This window comes from Carassius gibelio, chromosome B18 (assembly GCF_023724105.1).
Source record: "Carassius gibelio isolate Cgi1373 ecotype wild population from Czech Republic chromosome B18, carGib1.2-hapl.c, whole genome shotgun sequence".
Lineage (NCBI taxonomy): Eukaryota > Metazoa > Chordata > Actinopteri > Cypriniformes > Cyprinidae > Carassius > Carassius gibelio.
The window spans coordinates 15,997,340-16,019,019 of record NC_068413.1 but is presented as its reverse complement, the minus strand read 5'-3'; the positions used below and the strand labels follow the sequence as shown (position 1 = coordinate 16,019,019).

Genomic DNA, 21,680 nt, shown 5'->3' with positions numbered 1-21,680 from the left:
GAAGGAATTTCGGTGAGGGAGGGGGGAAAATGTGTTGGGATCTATGTGCTTTTTTGTTAAACTCTGAAAAGGGTGAAATCATGAAAATGGTATAAGGGGATTTTTTATTAAGGTTTTAAGTACACAGAGCATTGCTGGAAAAGTGTAAAACGTTGTTAAAGTTGTAACAAATAAAAAGAAAACTACTGGTTATTTATCTAAAACAACTAAACAAGTCAAAACTATCAGATACGTTTCGTTAAGCAACACGTGAAAAAGATGTGAGAGCTTGTAAAAATTTAAAAAGGTGTTTTGTTACCAGCTAGAAAAGAAAGCATTTATCACTTATACCTTACCTCAAACTAAAAGAGAAACAAATGTAAAGCGACGATACAAACCAGAAAACTTGGCGTTTGTCATAATGTGAGAAAAAGTTAAAACAAAAGAAAAAAGATGGAAGGCATTACGCGGATCTAAAATAAAATCCATTAGACAAGAAACTTGTCAAATCTATGTTGTACTTTACCACTAACTACAACTTTAAAAATCGAGAGTGTTACTGACAGAGAGTTAAAAAAAAAAAAAAGATCTCACAGCAAAGTGTTACGACGTCTCCGGTAACGTTAGATCGACTCAAACTGAAAAAAGAAACGAATGTAAAGAAACGATACAAACCAGAAAACTATGCGTTTGTCATAATGTGAGAAAAAGTTAAAACAAAAGAAAAAAGATTGAAGCCATCTACGCCGATCTCAAAGAAAATACATCGGACCCCATCTTTAAAACACCAGCACAAAATACTCGTCAAAACTATGCTATTCCTTACCACTAACTACAACTTTAAAAATCTAGACTATTACTGACAGAGAGTTAAACGAAAGAAAAAAAGATCCTCCGACAGAGTTTGCGAAGCCTCCGGTAAAATGATCTCACAGCACCGCTGACACACTCATAATGCTTATATCCAGTCCCACTCAAACCGCTCCTTCTTCCTCTTTCACGCAAAGCTTTAGGTGCATTTACCGCCACCTTCAAGGCAGGAGTGTGGAGCACTGACCTTAATGAAAACTAACTAAAACATTAAGAGATAAAAGAAATACAAAAATAAAATGAATGATAATAATAATGAACTTAGTAGTGATTCTTTAAATCCTGTTTATCAACTCTTTGAGATACTTAATCATTGAAACATTTCTATAGACACATCTTTATTTAACATTTTCTAAAATGTGATCTGATTTATTTCTATAATAAGTGCTTGTGTAAGTTGTATTCTTTCGTTGTCATATCTTTTACATTTTATTAAAATAGGTTCAACTGATTCAGGAAGATCACATTTAACACAAAGTCCAGACACATGTTTTTCCTCTTACAAATAATGACTGATTAAGTGCAATGTGTCCAATTCTATGGTGAGAGCTTCCTTTCTATCCCCAAAATTCTCCTTTCATTAAATTTGATGTCTGACATTTGAATGTTTTTATCTGATCCACTACCTTCTATTCCTATATGTGCAGGTATCTATACAAAATAAATATTTGTTTTTGGTTGTATTCTGAACAAACTCTGTAAAATGAATGACAAATTGTCTTGTTGAAGATTCGCCATACTTTAAACTTGGTAGTACTGCAAATGAGTCTGAACATATGACTACTTTAGGTATACTAATGTGTTCAACCCACTGAAGAGCCAAAAATATGACAATCATTTCTGTAGTATAAACAGACGGATGATTAGATGTTCTTTCAGGTATTCTATATCTACCCACTTGGAACATATGTGTCCTGTTTCAGGATCTTTAGATACATCTATGTATATGAGTTACTTTAAAACTATATGCTCTTTATTTTTCATCTAAACAAAAGTCCTTGATGTTTTATTTTATTTTAATAAGCCACTCACACTTACTTTAGTAGCCTAAATCATTGAATATGTCTTTTATTTTGTCAATATTAACTTCTGGCACGAAATTCTACATTCATAAATGTATGTTTTTCAAAATCCTCATGTTTAGTGGCATTTAAAGAGGAATTTGTGATGTATTTGGAGACGTTAAAAGAAATGAAAAGACTCAAAGCAAGATTTTTGTATTCTTCATTAAAGGACTTTGGTTTTTCTTAATGTGAAAATCTGTTACTCCCCTACTTTTTCGTTCTTTATCTTTTTCTTCAGTGTTGTTTCATTTATTTTACATTTTATTTTGTTTTATGATGTACAGAGTGTGAACGAAAATTGAGTGTAATCTCAGACCGTATTTGTAAATCTACCAGTAATGTACGCCTTTATGTTTTCAATGTTTAAAGCATCGAATAAAAAAGAAAAAAACACCCACTAACACATACCCCTAACACCTCCCTAATAACGTTGGTCACAAAGGTTTAAATGTATGTTAAAAGAGTTAAACAAAGTAACGTTTTTAATAAAAACACATCAGTTCTTATTTGATGAAAACATTCTACCTGGTTTTAATATTAGACCGATGTTTTTACTTTAAAATTAGGTTAACCTATACCATTTTATTTTCATCTCAACAAAAATTCCTTGTTGGAAAAAAAAATTGTTGTTTTATTTCATTTTAATAAGTCACTCACACATACTTTAGTAGTCTAAATCCTTGAATACGTCTTTTATTTTGTCAGTATTAACTTCTATCATTGCTATATCGTTGCTATATCAATTAAAACATGCGTTTAGGCATACACAAATCTAACTGGAATGAAATGTTTTGGAATGTCTTTGATTTTCTTGCCAAAGAAACTTTAACAACATTATAGGAGAGGCTAAATATTTCATCTCAAGTAGTGCGTAGAAACGCGTCTGGTGTCTGGAATCTGATGTCTTTGTGTTTACTGTTACGACCATGTCAGCAAAGATTGTAAAACATCTAAAGGTTTTTGGGGTTTGCAACTCAACTGTTATCTAATTAGTTTTCCGGGGGTTCTGGTGTTGTAAATGGTCTGCTGCAGGTCAGCTAAAGTTAAACAATTGTATGTATTCACTAATCAAAGGGGTACAATTTAAACTTTATGGATTAGGCCTGTGATCGTGAGGTTAGCTAAAAGTTCATTTACTGGTCAAATGGACGTGAAATCTTTTAACAAGTCAGACCATATAGGAATATGTAGTTTAATTCGAGTTAATTTTGTTTATTTTAGTTACATTTATAATTTTTATTAACCCCTAGATTTTTCAACCTCAACATAAATGTACCGAGAATGCAAACAAGTACACAAACACAACCATACAATCATAAACACACACACACACACACACACAAATGTAAACATTACAGAAAACATGAACATGCAAACTAAATAAATACTAATATACACTCAAACAAGTACAAAAATACACAAACAAAATAGGTCACAAACACGAACATATCTATATAAGATTGAAAATGAGTTGTCCTAAGTTTTCTTTGAAACCAAAAGTGTTTGTTGGTACAAATGTCTGACAGAAATGTATACAATAGATTAGACGTCCTTTCTCACTTTCCAAATGGTGTTAACCATGATGTTTAAAATAGTTTAAAAAAAGTATTATTTTTTAGCTTCCATGCAGGATTCATGTCAGCACTCAAGTGTTTTAACAAGAGTCCAGAGACAGATGAAAATAGATGTGTGAAGAAAAAAAAAATGTAAGAGGTTTTTAAGGATAGACTAAATGGTTTAGGTTGTTTAAAACAATTGAGTTTACGCATTTCTCTTGAATGTGTGTATGGTAACCGTTGCATACATGAAGCAGAACAAATACATAACTCATAAACGCATTGTGGTTAATAAAAAAGACTTATTTATCTAGCTTAACTTACTTTCTTTTCATAACAATAAACATTCTTACGACTTTAACAACTGCAAACAAACGGTTTGGCTGGAAAATAAAAAAATAAAAAAAACATTGTGTTTTCTTAGTTAGAATGCTAATAGTTTGTAGTAAAATCACATATATAAGCTAAAAAATGTTTCTTCCAAACCATGCTGCTTTCACACACACACACACACACACACACACACACACACACCTCACAAAACTGTCAACAAGGACCTTAAGTTTTTGTTATAACGTTTAGCTGTAGCTGAGACCTTGGTGGATTTATTTTAAGTACAGTTTTGGGGAGGTTACTATGAACGTTGTAATAGGTTATAGATCACAAATTAACCCATTTAAAATCTAAAAGTTTAAAAAGTAATGTAACTGATAACATTTGATTACATGTTTTAAGACTTGTAATGTTTTCAACCGTTAATCTTTTGAAACGTGTAAACAGGACAGGGGTTAACATTAGAGTACTCAACAACTAATGACCGTCAGACTTTTCAAATCCTTCATCACTTAAATTAGGATTGTGATCATTTCATTTTAAAGCACAACCACCACGAAATCAGATTTGCTTGGAGATTAAATACATATTTAAAAACACAACAAGAAAGTTTAACAGCTATGATACTGTTTTTAAATCAGGTTTTTGCACACCTATGAAGGGAAATGCCATGGTATCTAACAACGGTTGGTAAATCGGTTCAATTTAACAAATAAATATACATCGGCCAAATAGGAAATAAGCATACGTCTTTAACTCATGAAACATCTGACTCATATTTTAGAGTATTTAAGGTGGTTTATGAAATATATCAATGAAATCTGTAATCTGTAAAAATATTCAGATGTAACATTTTCATAATTAACCGCAATTTAATTATTTTTCTCACTGACTGTAACTGATTACATTTATTTTTAATCAAATTATATAATTTAGCTATATGTAACTAGTTGACCCCCTAACACTGATTATGCTTTCTAACAAGAATAGTTGGTGAAAGAGTTCATTACCCTCTTTAACTTTAAAAATGCGTACAATGTCCAGAAAAACGAGGGTTTGCTCTTAAAACAAGCCCCAGACACCGACTTGGAAGCACCGTAACAAGTATAGCCATTGCAGAAATCTGTTATAGAGATTCTGTAAGTTAAACTCTGGATGCTCAATTGACCGACTTACGTTTGCCATATTATTACTTTTTCTAAAGATAAAGACAATTATTTGGTTTCAGGACACACGAATCCTAACGCCCAATGGTTCACAAGATAACATGACAACGGTTGCTCCATTACAGCATAGTCAACCCATTTTAGCCTGTTTTAGCACATGTATATCGTATTATTGTTGAATATAGTCGTTTGGTCTAAATATGTGTTAACAGTTATTTTATTGTTGTTATATGTATTATATGTTCTTGTTTTACAAATTTAATATGTTTACCTAATACCTCATTCAAGCTATGTAGATCTTCAGGTCAGGGAACTACAATACCCATCACACACCTCAGGCTTCAAACATGCCCGTCGTGAATACATACTCATATTGTATGTGGCAACGCTCTAAATCATTGGACGTCTGATTAAACGCATACGCAGATAACCTAAATAAAAAGACTCATATTCTTTTCTGTGATCTGTTTAAGTGATGCAAAGTTCGATTCACTTCTGAAAAATTATTTATTTGGACAGTTTGGTTCAATGAACCGATTCATAGGGTCCTAAAGTCATTTTCGCAGTTACGTAGTACACTTTTTTTTCTTCTAACAACTGAAGAGTCATTTTTATTTCTGTGAATCACAGAGATGGGACCAAGTCACACATGTGCAAGTCTCAAGTAAGTCTCAAGTCTTAATCTTCAAGTCTCAAGTAAGTCCCAAGTATTTTTTTCTTGGGTAAGTCAAGTCAAGTCAAGTCACAAGCTATGTCAAGTCAAGTCCAAGTCAAGTCACCTTAATATTGTTATTTTACCTGCAGAATCTGATCTTAATAAAGTTAAAAGACAAGATATAAGTAACTGTCAGTAAATTAAAATAATTTGGATTTGCATTGTAAATTCTCATGTTCAGTAAAATACATCATGGAATCAAACAAAATTGTAACTTCCTAAAATTATTTATTTTTCACTTCTGCCAACAGTGTTTGAAATGTTTTACATTTTCAACATTGAGTCCATAAAACTAAACATCCAACAGACTCCTCTCTGAACACCTCTCTCTCTCTCTCTCTCTCTCTCTCTCTCACACACACACACACACACACACACACACACTCTCTCTCTCTCTCTCTCAGAGTATAGAATATAAATAGTATTTTCAGTTGTTTCATACTTTTTTGTTATGTACAGTACAGACCAAAAGTTTGGACACACCTTCTCATTCAAAGAGTTTTCTTTATTTTCATGACTATGAAAATTGTAGATTCACACTGAAGGCATAAAGGGCTATTTGACCAAGAAGGAGACTGATGGGGTATATATATATATATATGTAATATGCACTTCTCATGATTGGGTAATCGCGGCAGCTACATTTGTTTTTTCTGATTAATTGTTTTGCTCTATGAGAAAGACAAGGTAACTAAATATTAACTAAATAAGGGGGCTTATGCCCCCTTAGCCCAGCCCTAGCGCCGCCCCTGGAATGCGTTTTTTTGACGGCCTGCTAGCGGATCATTAGGGGCCGTTCACATCACGTCTTTTGCGCGCGCAAGTTCGTTGTTTCCAATATAGGCGCGCGGTATGCGCGCTCATAATGGAAGCAACGCGCTCACGACGCGCACCGCATCGAGTTAAAAAAAATCTAAACTTTTCAGAATGCCGCAAGCGCACCGCAGGTCATGTGACAATAACTAACCAATCAGCTTCATCCTTTCCCGTATCAACGTTGAAAGCTCAGCTAACATGAAGGAACAGCTGTTCATAGCTGTATATGGATTGCCATTTTGAAATGAATTTAGTAGCAGAGCTACAGCGAGCGATTTTTAGTGCTGCAAATCCATTTATCCTTTGCTGAAATTTCTACGTCTTCATTGAGAGAGAGCGTGTCATGGATGCTTAGCAACGACAGACGCCCCAGGAGCACTTCTGCCCAAGCGCTTTGGAAAGAAGGAGAAAGCGGCGCGACTAGCGTTTTCCATGCGTTTTTAGTCGCGAACTATTGAAGACAAAAGCGATGACCCTCGGTACTTCTCAGGCTGACATGTTGATGTGATGTGATATCTGATTTAAGTGGGCGTGGTGTGTGTAAGGTAGAGAGGGCATGACTGATGATAGTGTCCTGATCCAGTCACGACGCTATTCTCAGCCTGCGCTCCAGCTGAGTAATCAACTTTATTTAAAAAAATAATTTATATATTTTATATTCAAACTGAATACATGATTTGATTAACACTCAAGTCATTCAAGTCATCGTGTCTCAAGTCAAGTCAAGTCTCGAGTCCCCATGTCTGGTGAATCATCTAAATAAATGTAATTGTGTGAACACACATTAGCGGTTATTGTCTTTTGTTCATTTAAGTTAATTCTGAATCATCTAAAAAAAGTTAACTGTGTGAACACATTAGCGGTTATTGTCTTTTGTTCATTTAAGTTAATTCTGAATCATCTAAATAAATAAAAAAATAAAATAAAAAAAAAGTTAATTGTGTGAACACATATTGGTGGTTATTATCTTTTGTTAATTTAAGTTAGTGATGTTTGTGTTTGCAGTTTTATGCACAGTGTCTCTGTCGTTGTTTAGCTTAAACATCAGTTTTTAGTCAGTTACAAAAGTGTCAGGCATTAAGTTTTTGTATTTTTAATTCACCTAATTATGACAGAGTTACAGGTTTCGGGTGTTTTTGAAAGTGTAAGCGGTGAAAACTTAAATGTGACCATCGAGTAACGTTGGCTACTCAAACAAAGACAAATTGTGTAAGTGTTCATTAAGATGCAGAAATGAAAATAAGCGTACAAATATTTATAATGACAAGTACAATATAACCTAAAAACACTATAGCCCCCTGCTAAGTATACCTAAAATTTTCTAGAGCGGTGAGATATTTACATTTACTGTACATTTATTCATTTAGCAGACGCTTTTATCCAAAGTGACTTACAGATGAGGACGGTGGAAGCAATCAAAAAACAACAAAAAGAGCAATGATAAATAAATGTTTTAACAAGTCTCAGTTAGGTTAACACAGTACACGTACCATGGGATTTTAAATAATATCATAAATAAAAAGAAAACAGATTGAATAAAAAAAGAATAGAGCAAGCTAGTGTTAGAGGTCTTTACACCCACACACACACACACATGCACACACACACACACACACACACGCATAAATAGATATAAACCGCAATGTTTTTCATAGCGTTACACTTTGAACGATATGTTTCCATGACATTGTTAGCTCTTTCTGTTTGAATCTATTTACAGCAGTTTTCACCATCCTAATTGTAATGGTTTGGTCTTATGCTTAGGGCCTTATACGTTGTATTTTCTAGTTTTTGCTCTCTTGTTAGTGGGTCTCTTTGTTCATACAAATCAATATTTCTGTGGATTTGGGTATTAAAATATTGCTTTAAACACTATATTGTTGAATATATATCGATGTAGTGAAGAAAATGATCAAATTGTCATTAAAAACAAATAGTACTCATGACATTACAGGCAATCTAACCAGAATAGAAAATCTCTGCAGATTAACATGTTTTGGTCCAATATAAAATCAACCAACGATGCAACAATTTCACAGGTCATAGAATCATAATTTTTGGCAGCCAACAGCACACATTGATCTGTTATAGATGTACACAGATAGAGAACGTCATTAACGTCCATCTCATCTTCACATTCAGACATCACTTCCAGAATTTTACGTGCAGAAACATGCACCGGGTCCCTTCCGGTTAAAAATATGCTCGTCAAATCAGGCCATGTATATTTCAGGGTTCTTACAAGTTTCATTTGGTTACTGAGATTTGTTTCCCGCTTGATATCGCCCGTACAATCGTGATTTGGGTCGCATTCCGCCGTGATGATCTTTTGCATCAGTCCGATCATCTGTCCTCTGTAGTGTAGTTTAAAATCAGGGTCGATGTCTTTGACAAAACTGGTGTTTGCCGCAGCGCACTCCAGTTTTTCGACCTCATCAGCGCTGCTCCATTTACCCTCCATGGGTCAGTTGTTCAGCGTCAGACGACTTTTTCAGAATTCGATTCTTTCCAAGGCGTAAACTTTGCCCCTAATCGATATAGAACTGTCGGCGATGTACTGTTTTAATTCACGATACATTTCCGGTTTATTGATTTATTGTATTGTTTGTTGTTCACAGCAGGCAACTGTAGCATTTATCAGCCGGTCTTTGTTGGTTTTAGTGAGCCACCCTCAACCCTTGTATGATGTACACGATGGGGGTTTGTCATCAGGAAGTCATAAACATTGGTCACGCCCAAGATTGCTCCGCCCAAGATGATCACTCAAGTCAGTCGTGATATTTTGATGATTAAAAGGTTGGATAATAATTAATAATCAACATATCTTATATCTGATATAAACTAGGATGATATAATGATGTTAAGTAAAGTCTCGAATGAAGACGATGTTTAAAGCAATATTTTAATACCCAAATCCACAGAAATATTGATTTGTATGAACAAAGAGACCCACTAACACGAGAGCAAAAACTAGAAAATACAACGTATAAGGCCCTAAGCATAAGACCAAACCATTACAATTAAGGATGGTGAAAACTGCTGTAAATAGATTCAAACAGAAAGAGCTAACAATGTCATGGAAACATATCGTTCAAAGTGTAACGCTATGAAAAACATTGCGGTTTATATCTATTTATGCGTGTGTGTGTGTGTGCATGTGTGTGTGTGTGTGTGTGTAAAGACCTCTAACACTAGCTTGCTCTATTCTTTTTTTATTCAATCTGTTTTCTTTTTATTTATGATATTATTTAAAATCACATGGTACGTGTACTGTGTTAACCTAACTGAGACTTGTTAAAACATTTATATATCATTGCTCTTTTTGTTGTTTTTTGATTGCTTCCACCGTCCTCATCTGTAAGTCACTTTGGATAAAAGCGTCTGCTAAATGAATAAATGTACAGTAAATGTAAATATCTCACCGCTCTAGAAAATTTTAGGTATACTTAGCAGGGGGCTATAGTGTTTTTAGGTTATATTGTACTTGTCATTATGAATATTTGTACGCTTATTTTCATTTCTGCATCTTAATGAACACTTACACAATTTGTCTTTGTTTGAGTAGCCAACGTTACTCGATGGTCACATTTAAGTTTTCACCGCTTACACTTTCAAAAACACCCAAAACCTGTAACTCTGTCATAATTAAGTGAATTAAAAATACAAAAACTTAATGCCTGACACTTTTGTAACTGACTAAAAACTGATGTTTAAGCTAAACAACGACAGAGACACTGTGCATAAAACTGCAAACACAAACATCACTAACTTAAATTAACAAAAGATAATAACCACCAATATGTGTTCACACAATTAACTTTTTATTTTTTAATTTAGATGATTCAGAATTAACTTAAATGAACAAAAGACAATAACCGCTAATTTGTGTTCACACAGTTAACTTTTTTTAGATGATTCAGAATTAACTTAAATGAACAAAAGACAATAACCGCTAATGTGTGTTCAGACAGTTAACTTTTTTTAGATGATTCAGAATTAACTTAAATGAACAAAAGACAATAACCGCTAATGTGTTCACACAGTTAACTTTTTTTTAGATGATTCAGAATTAACTTAAATGAACAAAAGACAATAACCGCTAATGTGTGTTCACACAATTACATTTATTTAGATGATTCACAGAAATAAAAATGACTCTTCAGTTGTTAGAAGAAAAAAAAAGTGTACTACGTAACTGCGAAAATGACTTAAGGACCCTATGAATCCGTTCATTGAACCAAACTGTCCAAATAAATAATTTTTCAGAAGTGAATCGAACTTTGCATCACTAAAACAGATCACAGAAAAGAATATGAGTCTTTTTATTTAGGTTATCTGCGTATGCGTTTAATCAGATGTCCAATGATTTAGAGCGTTGCCACATACAATATGAGTATGTATTCACGACGGGCATGTTTGAAGCCTGAGGTGTGTGATGGGTATTGTAGTTCCCTGACCTGAAGATCTACATAGCTTGAATGAGGTATTAGGTAAACATATTAAATTTGTAAAACAAGAACATATAATACATATAACAACAATAAAATAACTGTTAACACATATTTAGACCAAACGACTATATTCAACAATAATACGATATACATGTGCTAAAACAGGCTAAAATGGGTTGACTATGCTGTAATGGAGCAACCGTTGTCATGTTATCTTGTGAACCATTGGGCGTTAGGATTCATGTGTCCTGAAACCAAATAATTGTCTTTATCTTTAGAAAAAGTAATAATATGGCAAACGTAAGTCGGTCAATCGTGCATCCAGAATTTAACTTACTGAATCTCTATAACAAATTTCTGCAATGGCTATACTTGTTACGGTGCTTCCAAGTCGGTGTCTGGGGCTTGTTTTAAGAGCAAACCCTCGTTTGTGGACATTGTACGCATTTTTAAAGTTAAAGTGGGTAATGAACTCTTTCACCAACTATTCTTGTTAGAACGCATAATCAGTGTTAGGGGGTCAACTAGTTACATATAGCTAAATTATATAATTTGATTAAAAATAAATGTAATCAGTTACAGTCAGTGAGAAAAATAATTAAATTGCGGTTAATTATGAAAATGTTACATCTGAATATTTTTACAGATTACAGATTTCATTGATATATAAACCACATAAACCACCTTAAATACTCTAAAATATGAGTCAGATGTTTCATGAGTTAAAGACGTATGCTTATTTCCTATTTGGCCGATTTATTTGTTAAATTGAACCGATTTACCAACCGTTGTTAGATGCCAGTAGTCCTATCATACACTTTATCTCAAGTCTTGATGATTTATTACCCTGATTTATGGCCTGATTTATGGCCGTACAGTCCGTGTAGATTGACAGTTAGTCAGAAGTGTGCATGGTCAGTTTGGATTGATTTATGACTATAAGGCCTGTCAGTCAAAGCGGTTGCCATGCCACTGGGTCCTGTGACCCTTGATTGACATGGCAGAGGTGTGTAAATCAAAAGATCAAAGAGATCTCAGATTTGACTTGTGTTGTGTTTATTACTGGATATATGATGGTTGTATCTGTTACCAGAGCAGTGGGGGGTTTCTTATGATGTTGTATCTGTAACCAGAGCTGTGGGGTGTTTCTGTGAAGTCCTGTTGTTCACACCTAAAGACAGTGGGGAAGTGTTTGAGTTCTTCCTGGGGAAAAAAATGGCTGTGCAAAAGTGAGGGTTTTGAAACCTTGACAGGATCAATGTTTGTTTGCTCTATATGGTGTTGATACCTAGGCACCGACAGGCCACATGCTCCCCGTCTACAAACACATTTGAAAAGGAGGACGATGTCTGGTGTCTTTCCAGGTGAGAATTTCAAAGAGTGAGAGAGACAATTATCTAAATCATCAACTAACCAAGCTGCTGAAGAGATAAATAATTGAATGTTATCTGGAATTAATAAAATCAAACAGGAATTCCTTAATGTTAAGAAAATACTATCCATAATATGTGGTGTTTAAAAGGAGTTGAAATCTCACGTTAATTTTAAAACCAACTCTAAACACACACACACACACACACACACACACACACACAGGCATTGGTTTTCCATGTTCTATGGGACATCCCGTATACGTAATGTTTTTTAGACTGTACAAATTGTATTTTGCATCACCATACATCAACCTTACACTTAAACCTATGTATTTCATTTTAAGATGATTTTATGATTTATAAACATGTTTCCTCACGGGGACAAAAACAATTCCCAAGGATTTTGGATATTGCCATCATTGTTCCCCATAACATGGGGTATACCTGAACCACACACACACACACACACACACACACACACATAGTAAAACTGAGTAAACTACATTTGAATTATGAGCAAAACCTTATTTGTTGTTTTTACGTTGTCTTATGTACGTATTTTTTCATTTAATAATCTAACCTGTAGATAGTATGTGTACTGTAAATGAACAAATATACATTTGACTTAAACTCAGTAAAATAATTACACCTTCCATTTTAAACATGTTTAAAAGATTACACATTGTGTGTCACTAAAGCAAAGCACACTGTCTATTGTCTTAATTATTTTTTAAATAACCTGATGACCAGCATTGTTTCTTTAGATCATTTATGCACACAAGTGCTTTTTTCACACGACTAGAAAACTCTTTGGATGTGTTTGGCAAACATCATTTCTACATCTTAAATGCATGACTGAACTTTTCTCATTCGACAGAAATACTATTTTCTAATTATTTACCCGGCCTATAACACGTGGTGTAAATGTTCTTACCTAGAACAGAAAACATACACTTTGACTCTTTGATTATTTTGTAGGCATCATGTAATGTTAAATGGTTTACTAAAATGTTTACTGTGATTATCAAAATTAAAGAAATGTACAAGCTAAGGATGTTTCAACTATCATCATTTCCTTTTGACTCTGATAAACTGGTAATTGTGACACGATATACAGTTCTCATACTATTTGTGTAGATAGCTGTACTAAAACATTTATGACTATTTTTGCATGCCAGCAGATTATGTCAAGGGTGTTTCACATCTAAGAATCACAATGTTTTGTAAATTAAATTTTTCTTACACCTCAAGATTTAGCCATATCAAGATTTTGCAGGCCGTTCACAATTTGTTTGTTGGACTGTACGTTTTTAGGTGATCTTTGTGTGGTGTCATCATAATAGGAATAAATGAAAATTAAAAAATTAAGTTACAGTTTTTCTCTCCGAGATATTTCTTTTAGTGCAACTTTGTGTCTGTCCAAAAAGTGTGATCACATGAAGCATCGACACAAAAATGAAGTCTAGCTGTTTTACACTTAAAACTATTACCACCAATACAAATCAAACGGTTCCACTGAAAGCTGCACACTCGTTTAAGTTTGAGCATGTTAAAGTTTCCACACTCCTGTGTAGATAAATTTTATCCATAACCTTTCGTGTATTCAAGTGACCTAAGAAAGAGAGCATAGCAAGAAAGCAAATGTTTACAATGCATATAAAATTCAGATTACAATTGTTAAAAAAATGTATGTTGATTTGTAAATGGTATTTTTTATTAATCCACTAGATTAAGTCATCTTGTTCAGATAGCAGATGAAACCATTCACATTTTGTTTGTTTGGCCGTTTTTGTTTTAAGATTCCTGTAAGTTCATGCTAACTCTCGCGTGGGAAAGAGAGCAGGGTGATCACATCCTATTCATTTAAGAAAAAGTATCAAACATTTGACCGAACCTTTTTATTATTTTGACAAAACACAACAACATTAAAGAATGTTATCATTTCCTATGGCCATCTTCTTTGACTCAAATAAAGCAACATCTCTGGTGTACGTAAGCATCTACAATGTGTGTATGTGCTAAACATCTGTTTCTCCACTTCTGCCAGATTTGTTAGATGGGCTTTTGTTGTAATACAGACATATTTGAGAACTATGATGTTCTCACTTTTGTAATGGTTATAGAAAAATGCAAACATAACTTTTGCATACGTAGCAAAACTGACTAAAAAAATCATTGAATTATGAAATGCAAAAGTGTGTACGGCATTTGGCAAAACAGGATTTTGTAGGATTTTTCTGTAATGAGCACATAAGACAAAAATTGTCAATGTGTGACTTGTAAATATATATTATTTTATTTGATTTATTTATTTATTTTTACCAGAGATAGTTGACTGATCTGTTTACATGTTGTTTTGCAGTTTTCTGATGAAGAGTTTTCTCTGACTGTGGTCAAACATACAGTGCCTGTTCATAGGAATTTTTACAGCATAACTACAGTAAAAAAATATTGCCCCTACATCTAGAGCTCTTGTTCATATAGCTGATGATGATGTTCACATTTTTATTTGTCGTACTCGTTAGTTTCAACATTTCTACTGGACATTAAAGAGTAGGCCTATGTGTCCTCGCTTTATGTCAGAAGCATTAGCATCTACTGTGTGCTAAGATTTTTCTGTTTTCTCCACTTTTGGTGGATTTGCTAGAAGGACTATGTGACCTTGTTGTAATGTGATTACGTTTAAGATCCATAAGATTGCACTAAACGCCCTTGAATAGGTTATAGACATACTCTTTTATACAGGAAATATGTTTCCACAACAGAAATATGTATCAGAATAACAAATACCTAATAGTGAAATCCTCTCTTCTAAATTATTGTGAAAACTTTTAATGTCGATCCGGACCACCAGCCGTGTATCTTTTTCATTGTTTTTTAGATAAAGACTATTCCTCGAGTTTGGTCAAACAGGCAAAAACATGAACAAAATAGAGTACAAGATGATTAAATGATTGTCAAGAGAGTGTTTAAACTGAGATAGTGATGCACTTTAGAGCTTTTTCTGGTCTACCAGTGTCACAAAGACACATAATAGCCACTACCTCAACTTGAAAATGAGTCCTGCCATTTTCTGTTCTGACTGTTACACTTAATACAAACCCATCTATTACACTTAAAGTTAGACTTTAAAAGTCAAGGATACCACAGGAACTATTTCCTTTCTCTGTTTCTCTAAACATCACACTGGTAAATAAACCAGAGATCACATGTAGAAAGAATTCATTGAAAGGGGCATGTTTTAGTCCATTTTAGATGGTCTGCACCAACACATGTTTTAGATGTTTTAGGTATTCATCAGACTAACAGGTTTGATTCGGGAAACACACACGACTGGAACTGCGTGTTGTCATGAGTGTCTTTATAATTGATGTACTTTTTTTTTTTAAAACAACACAGTGAGAAATTATGGTCTTCGACAGCATGGGCCCCTGAAATGTTGTATTATTTCTTTGTTTTCACAAAATATCTAAACATTTATCTATCTTAAAATACTAGTTATTACGTGTTTACAAAGTTGTCGTGTCCGACGTTTACATTTTTAAGAACATCTGATATAGTTTATCTTCTTTTAAATTTTATAACATATGTTTCACCAAACCTTGACGTCTGAAAAATGGGTTTAGCATCAGTCCACATTTCAGTTGTTAGCCAGAAAATGCAAGTGAGACAATATTTCATTACCGAGATAATCTACATGATGTGAAACTAGCTCACAGTTACATTACAGTTTTGGCTTCTAGTTTATGTTGAATGGTGTTTGTTACTGCTCCAAATGTTTAACACCACATTACTCCATTGTGAAGATATGTACTGTACAAAAAGTTTTCCACTGTAGTAGTCCAACTCTGAAACCAGACCAAACAAAAATGAGCTTGAGCCTTAGTTGTGGCAGAATTAAAATGTTTTCTTTTTATCTTTCCATGATTTGTGCGTGTTGTTCTGAACCACGGTTTTATTTTTAACATCACAATCGTATTGTATTGTTATGCATGATTGTAAAGAGTTTTGTGTGTGTCAGTCTCTGGATTTTTTTTCTTTGCAAACAGAACTGGTGTAATGTTAGCGAGCTCTTTGTGTTGTCTGCTTTACTGTGTTTATATACGTCAGATTTCTTTAAATTTGCTCGATTAAAGTATTTAACACAGTTTTGGGTAATGTGTGTGTGAATATAGAGGATCTTTACAAATATTTTTTCTTGAAATAGCCATGTAACACTCTAAATCGAGACTGCTTCTTTTAAATATAACATTAACACATTAATAATAATTATAGTTATCGGTTATTTGTACATTATTAAATTATATTAGTGGTCATCACAAACTTAAGGTGTAAACAAAACTACCTTGCAACAGTGTGCTTTAGATTTACTAGAAAGATCATTTGAATGCTTTGGTCGCAAGGAAAACATACATTGTTTAAGAGAAAATAATCTCACTGAATGTGCTAAAGCATCCAATGTTTTATGACTACTGAAGGTGTCACATCCTTGTTTGTTTCACACCTGTGGGCTCCTACCTACATTCCAAGTGTGATATTTAAAAAAGGTTTAGGGGCATATAGTTAACCACAGAAGACTTTCTGCATGCTCCTGTTACAATGACTGCCGCAGCTCCAAACAGTCCTGAAACATCTAGAATAATTATGTGTGACACACCGCCAAGAAGTTCTGCTGAAATGAGAGAGGAGCTGACTTTTGCACCAAGGAAAAATCAAGGGAAGAGCAAAAGAAAGGTTCTCATTGAAGTTGAAGATATTGTGAAACAAGATTTCACTGTGTCTTATGATCGTGTGGGGAGATTTGTGTTTGACAAAGAGTTGCAGATTGTGAAGCTCTGGAATCTTATGAAGAATATACATCCGAACGTACCTAACTGCTTTTGACCACCGTAGACTGGGCATACTTCTACAATCAAATTTGGAGAAACTTTAATATGGATGAAAACATCTGGTACATTTTCCAATGGGATGGTACAACGCCTGGTATGCGGTACTATGCGAGAAAGCCACCAGACTACATATCTATAGCATCCTGTTGGAACAAAACGCTTCATGACCAGAATTATCTCATGCAGATAAATAAACGTCGGGAGGACTTTGAAACAAACTTTGACTCTGATGAGTCTGATCCTGACTGGCCTCTTCCTGAGGTCAACTCTTATGAATGCTGCAAAAAGAGACTATATTTTGAGCAATGTGACATACCCATGTTGAACACAATTTTTTCAATGATAAACAAGCTGTTTCAGTCAATTTAAATTTATTTTAAAACCGAATGATCAGTCAGATAATAGTGTATTCGGTATAACAAACCTGAGCAATGATGTTGTAATGTTTCTTTTTCAATGTTTACTCACCCTTCTGTGTTCCTTGCTCTATGTTTAATAAATGGCTGTTGGATTAAGTTTTCCCAAGCCACAATACATTACCGTTACTTGAAACAAGTGTCTTAACAAAAATCCTAGTAAACCTCCTAATCTATAATCCAAATATCTTCCAGTGAAAGTGACAGAATTCTCTTTGGTGACATAAGCTAGGCTTCGCTGGTCAAAACACATCCCTAATTAGGCCCCTTCACCCTCCTCCACTTTTAGAGTGCAACATCCCCCATCTCAACAACCAACCAAGCAACATTTGAAACGTAGAAACAAGACCACTCATTTTTTTCGGATCTGAACCATAAACCAGAAATTGAAACTGAAATTGCACAAGGCCTGGATCGTCGTGGATTAATACAGTCAGTCCAGATTCTGGGAAATGGTGACAGCATTCTACAGTATATATTGATTAGGGTACAAAGTTTATCTCTTGAATTAAATTCTGAAAAGGATGTCTGACGCTGCACAAAAGCAGATGGATTGCAACTGGAGTTCTGGTGCCACTACGGATGATCAGCTGAAGTGCGACTGCACCCTGGGTGAAGCGTGTCATGTAACAGACTACGTAGACACTATGTTTAAACAGCGTTACCGAGAACAAATGATCAAACTGATGCATGCTGTCATAGAGAATCCAAATCGTGATTGTACCGGGGATACCAAGTGTGTCAAAAATCTTAAGAATGAAATGAATGTTGTAAGAAGCCTGAAAAATAACCCATGGCCTGATTTGACTAGTATGTTTATTACCAGTAAAGAATCAGTCTGTGTAAGGACTAGAAAAATTCTGGATGTGATGTCTGAATGTGACGATGAGATGGACATTAACGAGGTTCTCTGTCTGTGTACATGTGTAACAGATTTATGTACATTGTTGGTTTCAAACAATTATGGTTCCATGACATGTGAGATTGTTCAAACTTACGTCAACTACATACTAGAACAAAACATGCTGGCCTGTAGAGATTTTCTTTTCTGGCTAGACCACCTGTAATGTCATTATTACTGTTTGTTAGTAATGCCAATTTGACCATTTTCTTCACTACTTCAATGTATGAATGTATATTAAAAATGTATTGTTGAAATAAAATGTTGAATCACATTTTAATCTTTCGTGGTTTATTTTTTTATTTTTTATTAAACCTTTATTTAACCAGGGAAATAATCACAGAAACATTTATAAAACAATGGGTCTGAGCTCATGAAAAATGTGTTAATGTTATATTTAAAAGAAGCAGTCTCGATTCAGAGTGTTACATGGCTATTTCAAAAAAAAAAATTTGTAAAGATCCTCTATATTCACACACACATTACCCAAAACTGTGTTAAATACTTTAATCGAGCAAATGTAAAGAATTCTGACGAATATAAACACGGTAAAGCAGAGAACACAAAGAGCTCGCTAACATTACACCAGTTCTGTTTGCAAAGAAAAAAAATCCAGAGACTGACACACACAAAACTCTTTACAATCATGCATAAAAATACAATACGATTGTGATGTTAAAAATAAAACCGTGGTTCAGAACAACACGCACAAATCATGGAAAGATGAAAAGAAAACATTTTAATTCTGCCACAACTAAGGTTCAAGCTCATTTTTGTTTGGTCTGGTTTCAGAGTTGGACTACTACAGTGGAAAACTTTTTGTACAGTACATATCTTCACAATGGAGTAATGTGGTGTTAAACATTTGGAGCAGTAACAAACACTATTCAACATAAACTAGAAGCCAAAACTCTAATGTAACTGTGAGCTAGTTTCACATCATGTAGATTATCTCGGTAATGAAATATTGTCTCACTTGCATTTTCTGGCTAACAACTGAAATGTGGACTGATGCTAAACCCATTTTTCAGGCATCAAGGTTTGGTGAAACATATGTTATAAAATTTAAAAGATGATAAACTATATCAGATGTTCTTAAAAATGTAAACGTCGGACACGACAACTTTGTAAACACGTAATAACTAGTATTTTAAGATAGATAAATGTTTAGATATTTTGTGAAAACAAAGAAATAATACAACATTTCAGGGGCCCATGCTGTCGAAGACCATAATTTCTCACTGTGTTGTTTTAAAAGTAAAAGTACATCAATTATAAAGACAGTCATGACAACACGCAGTTCCAGTCGTGTGTGTTTCCCGAATCAAACCTGTTAGTCTGATGAATACCTAAAACATGTGTTGGTGCAGACCATCTAAAATGGACTAAAACATGCCCCTTTCAATGAATTCTTTCTACATGTGATCTCTGGTTTATTTACCAGTGTGATGTTTAGAGAAACAGAGAAAGGAAATAGTTCCTGTGGTATCCTTGACTTTTAAAGTCTAACTTTAAGTGTAATAGATGGGTTTGTATTAAGTGTAACAGTCAGAACAGAAAATGGCAGGACTCATTTTCAAGTTGAGGTAGTGGCTATTATGTGTCTTTGTGACACTGGTAGACCAGAAAAAGCTCTAAAGTGCATCACTATCTCAGTTTAAACACTCTCTTGACAATCATTTAATCATCTTGTACTCTATTTTGTTCATGTTTTTGCCTGTTTGACCAAACTCGAGGAATAGTCTTTATCTAAAAAACAATGAAAAAGATACACGGCTGGTGGTCCGGATCGACATTAAAAGTTTTCACAATAATTTAGAAGAGAGGATTTCACTATTAGGTATTTGTTATTCTGATACATATTTCTGTTGTGGAAACATTTCCTGTATAAAAGAGTATGTCTATAACCTATTCAAGGGCGTTTAGTGCAATCTTAGGGATCTTAAACGTAATCACATTACAACAAGGTCACATAGTCTTTCTAGCAAATCCACCAAAAGTGGAGAAAACAGAAAAATCTTAGCACACAGTAGATGCTAATGCTTCTGACATAAAGCGAGGACACATAGGCCTACTCTTTAATGTCCAGTAGAAATGTTGAAACTAATGAGTACGACAAATAAAAATGTGAACATCATCATCAGCTATATGAACAAGAGCTCTAGATGTAGGGGCAATATTTTTTACTGTAGTTATGCTGTAAAAATTCCTATGAACAGGCACTGTATGTTTGACCACAGTCAGAGAAAACTCTTCATCAGAAAACTGCAAAACAACATGTAAACAGATCAGTCAACTATCTCTGGTAAAAATAAATAAATAAATAAAATAAAATAATATATATTTACAAGTCACACATTGACAATTTTTGTCTTATGTGCTCATTACAGAAAAATCCTACAAAATCCTGTTTTGCCAAATGCCGTACACACTTTTGCATTTCATAATTCAATGATTTTTTTAGTCAGTTTTGCTACGTATGCAAAAGTTATGTTTGCATTTTTCTATAACCATTACAAAAGTGAGAACATCATAGTTCTCAAATATGTCTGTATTACAACAAAAGCCCATCTAACAAATCTGGCAGAAGTGGAGAAACAGATGTTTAGCACATACACACATTGTAGATGCTTACGTACACCAGAGATGTTGCTTTATTTGAGTCAAAGAAGATTGCCATAGGAAATGATAACATTCTTTAATGTTGTTGTGTTTTGTCAAAATAATAAAAAGGTTCGGTCAAATGTTTGATACTTTTTCTTAAATGAATAGGATGTGATCACCCTGCTCTCTTTCCCACGCGAGAGTTAGCATGAACTTACAGGAATCTTAAAACAAAAACGGCCAAACAAACAAAATGTGAATGGTTTCATCTGCTATCTGAACAAGATGACTTAATCTAGTGGATTAATAAAAAATACCATTTACAAATCAACATACATTTTTTTAACAATTGTAATCTGAATTTTATATGCATTGTAAACATTTGCTTTCTTGCTATACTCTCTTTCTTAGTGATTTGGTCACTTGAATACACGAAAGGTTATGGATAAAATTTATCTACACAGGAGTGTGGAAACTTTAACATGCTCAAACTTAAACGAGTGTGCAGCTTTCAGTGGAACCGTTTGATTTGTATTGGTGGTAATAG

General features: G+C 34.0%; 1 long non-coding RNA gene across 2 annotated transcripts in view; it reads right to left on the bottom strand.

Moving 5' to 3' along the window:
• The window catches only part of LOC127977830 (uncharacterized), a 42,600-nt gene that overhangs the window by 15,825 nt on the left and 5,095 nt on the right, over positions 1-21,680 (bottom strand). The window lies entirely within an intron of this gene.